Genomic DNA, 12,688 nt, shown 5'->3' with positions numbered 1-12,688 from the left:
CCTCACAGTGACCAAAATTGCCATTTTTACAGAGTTTTCGCTTACTCAAAAGCTTCAATTTTGACCAATTTCAGGCAAAGAAATGACTTTAAACACACTTATTTTAGTTGAAAAAGTATTAATTCACATCCAACAGTCATTTAAAGTCAAAAGATTAAATGTTAAAATTTCATCAATATTGACCACTTTTTTGAACATTCAACAGGTCCGGGGTCAACCTTTTTCCTCACAAAATTTGATTTTTTGGACTCTACCAAAAATGATTCAAAATGTCATTTGGATCGGGCCTCATGTTGAATAACCACTTTTTAAACCCTCACAGTGACCAAAATTGCCATTTTTACAGAGTTTTCGCTTACTTAAAAGCTTCAATTTTGACCAATTTCAGGCACAGAAATGACTTTAAACACACTTATTTTAGTTGAAAAAGTAATAATTCACATCCAACAGTCATTTAAAGTCAAAAGATTAAATGTTAAAATTTCATCAATATTGACCACTTTTTTGAACGATCGACCGGGCCGGGGTCATCGTTTTTCATCAGAAAATTGATTTTTTGGACTCTACCAAAAATGATTCAAAATGTCATGTGGATCGGGCGTCATGTTGAATAACCACTTTTTAAACCCTCACAGTGACCAAAATTGCCATTTTTACAGAGTTTTCGCTTTCTCAAAAGCTTCAATTTTGACCAATTTCAGGCACAGAAATGACTTTAAACACACTTATTTTAGTTGAAAAAGTAATAATTCACAACCAACAGTCATTTAAAGTCAAAAGATTAAATGTTAAAATTTCATCAATATTGACCACTTTTTTGAACGATCGACAGGTCCGGGGTCATCGTGTTTCATCAGAAAATTGATTTTTTGGACTCTACCAAAAATGATTCAAAATGTCATTTGGATCGGGCCTCATGTTGAATAACCACTTTTTAAACCCTCACAGTGACCAAAATTGCCATTTTTACAGAGTTTTCGCTTACTCAAAAGCTTCAATTTTGACCAATTTCAGGCAAAGAAATGACTTTAAACACACTTATTTTAGTTGAAAAAGTAATAATTCACATCCAACAGTCATTTAAAGTCAAAAGATTAAATGTTAAAATTTCATCAATGTTGACCACTTTTTTGAACATTCGACAGGTCCGAGGTCAACTTTTTTCATCAGAAAATTGATTTTTTGGACTCTACCAAAAATGATTCAAAATGTCATTTGGATCGGGCCTCATGTAGAATAACCACTTTTTAAACCCTCACAGTGACCAAAATTGCCATTTTTACAGAGTTTTCGCTTACTCAAAAGCTTCAATTTTGACCAATTTCAGGCACAGAAATTACTTTAAACACACTTATTTTAGTTGAAAAAGTAATAATTCACATCCAACAGTCATTTAAAGTCAAAAGATTAAATGTTAAAATTTCATCAATGTTGACCACTTTTTTGAACATGCGACAGGTCCGGGGTCAACCTTTTTCATCAGAAAATTGATTTTTTGGACTCTACCAAAAATGATTCAAAATGTCATTTGGATCGGGCCTCATATAGAATAACCACTTTTTATACCCTCACATTGACCAAAATTGCCATTTTTACAGAGTTTTCGCTTACTTAAAAGCTTCAATTTTGACCAATTTCAGGCACAGAAATGACTTTAAACACACTTATTTTAGTTGAAAAAGTAATAATTCACATCCAACAGTCATTTAAAGTCAAAAGATTAAATGTTAAAATTTCATCAATGTTGACCACTTTTTTGAACATTCGACAGGTCCGGGGTCAACCTTTTTCATCAGAAAATTGATTTTTTGGACTCTACCAAAAATGATTCAAAATGTCATTTGGATCGGGCCTCATGTAGAATAACCACTTTTTAAACCCTCACAGTGACCAAAATTGCCATTTTTACAGAGTTTTCGCTTACTCAAAAGCTTCAATTTTGACCAATTTCAGGCACAGAAATGACTTTAAACACACTTATTTTAGTTGAAAAAGTAATAACTCACATCCAACAGTCATTTAAAGTCAAAAGATTAAATGTTAAAATTTCATTAATGTTGACCACTTTTTTGAACATTCGACAGGTCCGGGGTCAACCTTTTTCATCAGAAAATTGATTTTTTGGACTCTACCAAAAATGATTCAAAATGTCATTTGGATCGGGCCTCGTGTAGAATAACCACTTTTTAAACCCTCACAGTGACCAAAATTGCCATTTTTACAGAGTTTTCGCTTACTCAAAAGCTTCATTTTTGACCAATTTCAGGCACAGAAATGACTTTAAACACACTTATTTTAGTTGAAAAAGTAATAATTCACATCCAACAGTCATTTAAAGTCAAAAGATTAAATGTTAAAATTTCATCAATGTTGACCACTTTTTTGAACATTCTACAGGTCCGGGGTTAACCTTTTTCATCAGAAAATTGATTTTTTGGACTCTACCAAAAATGATTGAAAATGTCATTTGGATCGGGCCTCATGTTGAATAACCACTTTTTAAACCCTCACAGTGACCAAAATTGCCATTTTTACAGAGTTTTCGCTTTCTCAAAAGCTTCAATTTTGACCAATTTCAGGCACAGAAATGACTTTAAACACACTTATTTTAGTTGAAAAAGTAATAATTCACATCCAACAGTCATTTAAAGTCAAAAGATTAAATGTTAAAATTTCATCAATGTTGACCACTTTTTTGAACATTCGACAGGTCCGGGGTCAACCTTTTTCATCAGAAAATTGATTTTTTGGACTCTACCAAAAATGATTCAAAATGTCATTTGGATCGGGCCTCATGTAGAATAACCACTTTTTAAACCCTCACAGTGACCAAAATTGCCATTTTTACAGAGTTTTCGCTTACTCAAAAGCTTCAATTTTGACCAATTTCAGGCACAGAAATGACTTTAAACACACTTATTTTAGTTGAAAAAGTAATAATTCACATCCAACAGTCATTTAAAGTCAAAAGATTAAATTTTAAAATTTCATCAATATTGACCACTTTTTTGAACGATCGACAGGTCCGGGGTCAACCTTTTTCATCAGAAAATTGATTTTTTGGACTCTACCAAAAATGATTCAAAATGTCATTTGGATCGGGCCTCATGTTGAATAACCACTTTTTAAACCCTCACAGTGACCAAAATTGCCATTTTTACAGAGTTTTCGCTTACTTAAAAGCTTCAATTTTGACCAATTTCAGGCACAGAAATGACTTTAAACACACTTATTTTAGTTGAAAAAGTAATAATTCACATCCAACAGTCATTTAAAGTCAAAAGATTAAATGTTAAAATGTCATCAATATTGACCACTTTTTTGAACGATCGACAGGTCCGGGGTCATCGTTTTTCATCAGAAAATTGATTTTTTGGACTCTACCAAAAATGATTGAAAATGTCATTTGGATCGGGCGTCATGTTGAATAACCACTTTTGAAACCCTCACAGTGACCAAAATTGCCATTTTTACAGCGTTTTCGCTTTCTCAAAAGCTTCATTTTTGACCAATTTCAGGCACAGAAATGACTTTAAACACATTTATTTTAGTTGAAAAAGTAATAATTCACATCCAACAGTCATTTAAAGTCAAAAGATTAAATGTTAAAATTTCATCAATGTTGACCACTTTTTTGAACATTCGACAGGTCCGGGGTCAACCTTTTTCATCAGAAAATTGATTTTTTGGACTCTACCAAAAATGATTCAAAATGTCATTTGGATCGGGCCTCATGTTGAATAACCACTTTTTAAACCCTCACAGTGACCAAAATTGCCATTTTTACAGAGTTTTCGCTTACTCAAAAGCTTCAATTTTGACCAATTTCAGGCACAGAAATGACTTTAAACACACCTATTTTAGTTGAAAAAGTAATAATTCACATCCAACAGTCATTTAAAGTCAAAAGATTAAATGTTAAAATTTCATCAATGTTGACCACTTTTTTGAACATTCGACAGGTCCGGGGTTAACCTTTTTCATCAGAAAATTGATTTTTTGGACTCTACCAAAAATGATTGAAAATGTCATTTGGATCGGGCGTCATGTTGAATAACCACTTTTTAAACCCTCACAGTGACCAAAATTGCCATTTTTACAGAGTTTTCGCTTACTCAAAAGCTTCAATTTTGACCAATTTCAGGCAAAGAAATGACTTTAAACACACTTATTTTAGTTGAAAAAGTATTAATTCACATCCAACAGTCATTTAAAGTCAAAAGATTAAATGTTAAAATTTCATCAATATTGACCACTTTTTTGAACATTCAACAGGTCCTGGGTCAACCTTTTTCCTCAGAAAATTTGATTTTTTGGACTCTACCAAAAATGATTCAAAATGTCATTTGGATCGGGCGTCATGTTGAATAACCACTTTTTAAACCCTCACAGTGACCAAAATTGCCATTTTTACAGAGTTTTCGCTTTCTCAAAAGCTTCAATTTTGACCAATTTCAGGCACAGAAATGACTTTAAACACACTTATTTTAGTTGAAAAAGTAATAATTCACAACCAACAGTCATTTAAAGTCAAAAGATTAAATGTTAAAATTTCATCAATATTGACCACTTTTTTGAACGATCGACAGGTCCGGGGTCATCGTGTTTCATCAGAAAATTGATTTTTTGGACTCTACCAAAAATGATTCAAAATGTCATTTGGATCGGGCCTCATATAGAATAACCACTTTTTATACCCTCACAGTGACCAAAATTGCCATTTTTACAGAGTTTTCGCTTCCTTAAAAGCTTCAATTTTGACCTATTTCAGGCACAGAAATGACTTTAAACACACTTATTTTAGTTGAAAAAGTAATAATTCACATCCAACAGTCATTTAAAGTCAAAAGATTAAATGTTAAAATTTCATCAATGTTGACCACTTTTTTGAACATTCTACAGGTCCGGGGTTAACCTTTTTCATCAGAAAATTGATTTTTTGGACTCTACCAAAAATGATTGAAAATGTCATTTGGATCGGGCCTCATGTTGAATAACCACTTTTTAAACCCTCACAGTGACCAAAATTGCCATTTTTACAGAGTTTTCGCTTTCTCAAAAGCTTCAATTTTGACCAATTTCAGGCACAGAAATGACTTTAAACACACTTATTTTAGTTGAAAAAGTAATAATTCACATCCAACAGTCATTTAAAGTCAAAAGATTAAGGGGGTCATTATGATGGCGGATTTTCCGCATACTCCGGGCCGGCGGAAGCCACCGCCGGCCCGGAGTATGCGGGAAATCCGCCGAGGAGGCCTGCAAGACCCACCGCCAAATCAGGATGGCTGGTGGGTCTCACAATCTGTCCGCCGCTTTTCCGCCGCGGTCGGAAGGCGACCACGGCGGAAAAGCACTAACATGGCAGGCGGTGTCTATCAGACACCGCCAGCCATATTAGGATGTAGGGAAAGTAATGCTTTTCCGCGGCGGCTTTTCCGCCGTGGAAAAGCATACGGACAATCACTTTGGGGGCCCGTTGCGGGCCCCCTGGGTGAAGGTTGCGTGGGGGGTGCACATGGGGGGTACCTATGGTACCCCCCTGCCTTTGCGTGCACGAAGCGGCAGGCACCGTGCGGTGCCTGCCGCTTTGTGCATGCAAATGCACAGCTTTCGTTTTTTACATTGCAGCGGGTGCTGCTTCAAGCAGCACCCGCCGCAATGTAAAACATACAGGATGTGACCGCCAGGGTGGCGGTCACATCCTAATTGCCATGGAGGGACCGCCGCTGCCCATGCGGACGGTCCCTCCTACTCAGGGGTGGCGGACGGACGCAAGTCCGTCCGCCATCCTAATCGGCCCCATAATGTTAAAATTTCATCAAAGTTGACCACTTTTTTGAACATTCGACAGGTCCGGGGTCAACCTTTTTCATCAGAAAATTGATTTTTTGGACTCTACCAAAAATGATTCAAAATGTCATTTGGATCGGGCCTCATGTAGAATAACCACTTTTTAAACCCTCACAGTGACCAAAATTGCCATTTTTACAGAGTTTTCGCTTACTCAAAAGCTTCAATTTTGACCAATTTCAGGCACAGAAATGACTTTAAACACACTTATTTTAGTTGAAAAAGTAATAATTCACATCCAACAGTCATTTAAAGTCAAAAGATTAAATTTTAAAATTTCATCAATATTGACCACTTTTTTGAACGATCGACAGGTCCGGGGTCAACCTTTTTCATCAGAAAATTGATTTTTTGGACTCTACCAAAAATGATTCAAAATGTCATTTGGATCGGGCCTCATGTTGAATAACCACTTTTTAAACCCTCACAGTGACCAAAATTGCCATTTTTACAGAGTTTTCGCTTACTTAAAAGCTTCAATTTTGACCAATTTCAGGCACAGAAATGACTTTAAACACATTTATTTTAGTTGAAAAAGTAATAATTCACATCCAACAGTCATTTAAAGTCAAAAGATTAAATGTTAAAATTTCATCAATGTTGACCACTTTTTTGAACATTCGACAGGTTCGGGGTCAACCTTTTTCATCAGAAAATTGATTTTTTGGACTCTACCAAAAATGATTCAAAATGTCATTTGGATCGGGCCTCATGTTGAATAACCACTTTTTAAACCCTCACAGTGACCAAAATTGCCATTTTTACAGCGTTTTCGCTTTCTCAAAAGCTTCATTTTTGACCAATTTCAGGCACAGAAATGACTTTAAACACATTTATTTTAGTTGAAAAAGTAATAATTCACATCCAACAGTCATTTAAAGTCAAAAGATTAAATGTTAAAATTTCATCAATGTTGACCACTTTTTTGAACATTCGACAGGTTCGGGGTCAACCTTTTTCATCAGAAAATTGATTTTTTGGACTCTACCAAAAATGATTCAAAATGTCATTTGGATCGGGCCTCATGTTGAATAACCACTTTTTAAACCCTCACAGTGACCAAAATTGCCATTTTTACAGAGTTTTCGCTTACTCAAAAGCTTCAATTTTGACCAATTTCAGGCACAGAAATGACTTTAAACACACCTATTTTAGTTGAAAAAGTAATAATTCACATCCAACAGTCATTTAAAGTCAAAAGATTAAATGTTAAAATTTCATCAATGTTGACCACTTTTTTGAACATTCGACAGGTCCGGGGTTAACCTTTTTCATCAGAAAATTGATTTTTTGGACTCTACCAAAAATGATTGAAAATGTCATTTGGATCGGGCGTCATGTTGAATAACCACTTTTTAAACCCTCACAGTGACCAAAATTGCCATTTTTACAGAGTTTTCGCTTACTCAAAAGCTTCAATTTTGACCAATTTCAGGCAAAGAAATGACTTTAAACACACTTATTTTAGTTGAAAAAGTATTAATTCACATCCAACAGTCATTTAAAGTCAAAAGATTAAATGTTAAAATTTCATCAATATTGACCACTTTTTTGAACATTCAACAGGTCCTGGGTCAACCTTTTTCCTCAGAAAATTTGATTTTTTGGACTCTACCAAAAATGATTCAAAATGTCATTTGGATCGGGCCTCATGTTGAATAACCACTTTTTAAACCCTCACAGTGACCAAAATTGCCATTTTTACAGAGTTTTCGCTTACTTAAAAGCTTCAATTTTGACCAATTTCAGGCACAGAAATGACTTTAAACACACTTATTTTAGTTGAAAAAGTAATAATTCACATCCAACAGTCATTTAAAGTCAAAAGATTAAATGTTAAAATTTCATCAATATTGACCACTTTTTGAACGATCGACCGGGCCGGGGTCATCGTTTTTCATCAGAAAATTGATTTTTTGGACTCTACCAAAAATGATTCAAAATGTCATTTGGATCGGGCGTCATGTTGAATAACCACTTTTTAAACCCTCACAGTGACCAAAATTGCCATTTTTACAGAGTTTTCGCTTTCTCAAAAGCTTCAATTTTGACCAATTTCAGGCACAGAAATGACTTTAAACACACTTATTTTAGTTGAAAAAGTAATAATTCACAACCAACAGTCATTTAAAGTCAAAAGATTAAATGTTAAAATTTCATCAATATTGACCACTTTTTTGAACGATCGACAGGTCCGGGGTCATCGTGTTTCATCAGAAAATTGATTTTTTGGACTCTACCAAAAATGATTCAAAATGTCATTTGGATCGGGCCTCATATAGAATAACCACTTTTTATACCCTCACAGTGACCAAAATTGCCATTTTTACAGAGTTTTCGCTTCCTTAAAAGCTTCAATTTTGACCAATTTCAGGCACAGAAATGACTTTAAACACACTTATTTTAGTTGAAAAAGTAATAATTCACATCCAACAGTCATTTAAAGTCAAAAGATTAAATGTTAAAATTTCATCAATGTTGACCACTTTTTTGAACATTCTACAGGTCCGGGGTTAACCTTTTTCATCAGAAAATTGATTTTTTGGACTCTACCAAAAATGATTGAAAATGTCATTTGGATCGGGCCTCATGTTGAATAACCACTTTTTAAACCCTCACAGTGACCACAATTGCCATTTTTACAGAGTTTTCGCTTTCTCAAAAGCTTCAATTTTGACCAATTTCAGGCACAGAAATGACTTTAAACACACTTATTTTAGTTGAAAAAGTAATAATTCACATCCAACAGTCATTTAAAGTCAAAAGATTAAATGTTAAAATTTCATCAATGTTGACCACTTTTTTGAACATTCGACAGGTCCGGGGTCAACCTTTTTCATCAGAAAATTGATTTTTTGGACTCTACCAAAAATGATTCAAAATGTCATTTGGATCGGGCCTCATGTAGAATAACCACTTTTTAAACCCTCACAGTGACCAAAATTGCCATTTTTACAGAGTTTTCGCTTACTCAAAAGCTTCAATTTTGACCAATTTCAGGCACAGAAATGACTTTAAACACACTTATTTTAGTTGAAAAAGTAATAATTCACATCCAACAGTCATTTAAAGTCAAAAGATTAAATTTTAAAATTTCATCAATATTGACCACTTTTTTGAACGATCGACAGGTCCGGGGTCAACCTTTTTCATCAGAAAATTGATTTTTTGGACTCTACCAAAAATGATTCAAAATGTCATTTGGATCGGGCCTCATGTTGAATAACCACTTTTTAAACCCTCACAGTGACCAAAATTGCCATTTTTACAGAGTTTTCGCTTACTTAAAAGCTTCAATTTTGACCAATTTCAGGCACAGAAATGACTTTAAACACACTTATTTTAGTTGAAAAAGTAATAATTCACATCCAACAGTCATTTAAAGTCAAAAGATTAAATGTTAAAATGTCATCAATATTGACCACTTTTTTGAACGATCGACAGGTCCGGGGTCATCGTTTTTCATCAGAAAATTGATTTTTTGGACTCTACCAAAAATGATTGAAAATGTCATTTGGATCGGGCGTCATGTTGAATAACCACTTTTGAAACCCTCACAGTGACCAAAATTGCCATTTTTACAGCGTTTTCGCTTTCTCAAAAGCTTCATTTTTGACCAATTTCAGGCACAGAAATGACTTTAAACACATTTATTTTAGTTGAAAAAGTAATAATTCACATCCAACAGTCATTTAAAGTCAAAAGATTAAATGTTAAAATTTCATCAATGTTGACCACTTTTTTGAACATTCGACAGGTTCGGGGTCAACCTTTTTCATCAGAAAATTGATTTTTTGGACTCTACCAAAAATGATTCAAAATGTCATTTGGATCGGGCCTCATGTTGAATAACCACTTTTTAAACCCTCACAGTGACCAAAATTGCCATTTTTACAGAGTTTTCGCTTACTCAAAAGCTTCAATTTTGACCAATTTCAGGCACAGAAATGACTTTAAACACACCTATTTTAGTTGAAAAAGTAATAATTCACATCCAACAGTCATTTAAAGTCAAAAGATTAAATGTTAAAATTTCATCAATGTTGACCACTTTTTTGAACATTCGACAGGTCCGGGGTTAACCTTTTTCATCAGAAAATTGATTTTTTGGACTCTACCAAAAATGATTGAAAATGTCATTTGGATCGGGCGTCATGTTGAATAACCACTTTTTAAACCCTCACAGTGACCAAAATTGCCATTTTTACAGAGTTTTCGCTTACTCAAAAGCTTCAATTTTGACCAATTTCAGGCAAAGAAATGACTTTAAACACACTTATTTTAGTTGAAAAAGTATTAATTCACATCCAACAGTCATTTAAAGTCAAAAGATTAAATGTTAAAATTTCATCAATATTGACCACTTTTTTGAACATTCAACAGGTCCTGGGTCAACCTTTTTCCTCAGAAAATTTGATTTTTTGGACTCTACCAAAAATGATTCAAAATGTCATTTGGATCGGGCCTCATGTTGAATAACCACTTTTTAAACCCTCACAGTGACCAAAATTGCCATTTTTACAGAGTTTTCGCTTACTTAAAAGCTTCAATTTTGACCAATTTCAGGCACAGAAATGACTTTAAACACACTTATTTTAGTTGAAAAAGTAATAATTCACATCCAACAGTCATTTAAAGTCAAAAGATTAAATGTTAAAATTTCATCAATATTGACCACTTTTTGAACGATCGACCGGGCCGGGGTCATCGTTTTTCATCAGAAAATTGATTTTTTGGACTCTACCAAAAATGATTCAAAATGTCATTTGGATCGGGCGTCATGTTGAATAACCACTTTTTAAACCCTCACAGTGACCAAAATTGCCATTTTTACAGAGTTTTCGCTTTCTCAAAAGCTTCAATTTTGACCAATTTCAGGCACAGAAATGACTTTAAACACACTTATTTTAGTTGAAAAAGTAATAATTCACAACCAACAGTCATTTAAAGTCAAAAGATTAAATGTTAAAATTTCATCAATATTGACCACTTTTTTGAACGATCGACAGGTCCGGGGTCATCGTGTTTCATCAGAAAATTGATTTTTTGGACTCTACCAAAAATGATTCAAAATGTCATTTGGATCGGGCCTCATATAGAATAACCACTTTTTATACCCTCACAGTGACCAAAATTGCCATTTTTACAGAGTTTTCGCTTCCTTAAAAGCTTCAATTTTGACCAATTTCAGGCACAGAAATGACTTTAAACACACTTATTTTAGTTGAAAAAGTAATAATTCACATCCAACAGTCATTTAAAGTCAAAAGATTAAATGTTAAAATGTCATCAATGTTGACCACTTTTTTGAACATTCGACAGGTCCGGGGTCAACCTTTTTCATCAGAAAATTGATTTTTTGGACTCTACCAAAAATGATTCAAAATGTCATTTGGATCGGGCCTCATGTAGAATAACCACTTTTTAAACCCTCACAGTGACCAAAATTGCCATTTTTACAGAGTTTTCGCTTACTCAAAAGCTTCAATTTTGACCAATTTCAGGCACAGAAATGACTTTAAACACACTTATTTTAGTTGAAAAAGTAATAACTCACATCCAACAGTCATTTAAAGTCAAAAGATTTAATGTTAAAATTTCATCAATGTTGACCACTTTTTTGAACATTCGACAGGTCCGGGGTCAACCTTTTTCATCAGAAAATTGATTTTTTGGACTCTACCAAAAATGATTCAAAATGTCATTTGGATCGGGCCTCGTGTAGAATAACCACTTTTTAAACCCTCACAGTGACCAAAATTGCCATTTTTACAGAGTTTTCGCTTACTCAAAAGCTTCATTTTTGACCAATTTCAGGCACAGAAATGACTTTAAACACACTTATTTTAGTTGAAAAAGTAATAATTCACATCCAACAGTCATTTAAAGTCAAAAGATTAAATGTTAAAATTTCATCAATGTTGACCACTTTTTTGAACATTCGACAGGTCCAGGGTCAACCTTTTTCATCAGAAAATTGATTTTTTGGACTCTACCAAAAATGATTCAAAATGTCATTTGGATCGGGCCTCATGTTGAATAACCACTTTTTAAACCCTCACAGTGACCAAAATTGCCATTTTTACAGAGTTTTCGCTTACTCAAAAGCTTCAATTTTGACCAATTTCAGGCACAGAAATGACTTTAAACACACTTATTTTAGTTGAAAAAGTAATAATTCACATCCAACAGTCATTTAAAGTCAAAAGATTAAATGTTAAAATTTCATCAATGTTGACCACTTTTTTGAACATTCGACAGGTCCGGGGTTAACCTTTTTCATCAGAAAATTGATTTTTTGGACTCTACCAAAAATGATTGAAAATGTCATTTGGATCGGGCGTCATGTTGAATAACCACTTTTTAAACCCTCACAGTGACCAAAATTGCCATTTTTACAGAGTTTTCGCTTACTCAAAAGCTTCAATTTTGACCAATTTCAGGCAAAGAAATGACTTTAAACACACTTATTTTAGTTGAAAAAGTATTAATTCACATCCAACAGTCATTTAAAGTCAAAAGATTAAATGTTAAAATTTCATCAATATTGACCACTTTTTTGAACATTCAACAGGTCCGGGGTCAACCTTTTTCCTCACAAAATTTGATTTTTTGGACTCTACCAAAAATGATTCAAAATGTCATTTGGATCGGGCCTCATGTTGAATAACCACTTTTTAAACCCTCACAGTGACCAAAATTGCCATTTTTACAGAGTTTTCGCTTACTTAAAAGCTTCAATTTTGACCAATTTCAGGCACAGAAATGACTTTAAACACACTTATTTTAGTTGAAAAAGTAATAATTCACATCCAACAGTCATTTAAAGTCAAAA

This window comes from Lissotriton helveticus, chromosome 4_1, assembly GCF_964261635.1.
Source record: "Lissotriton helveticus chromosome 4_1, aLisHel1.1, whole genome shotgun sequence".
NCBI lineage: Eukaryota > Metazoa > Chordata > Amphibia > Caudata > Salamandridae > Lissotriton > Lissotriton helveticus.
This window is presented reverse-complemented; position numbering follows the sequence as displayed.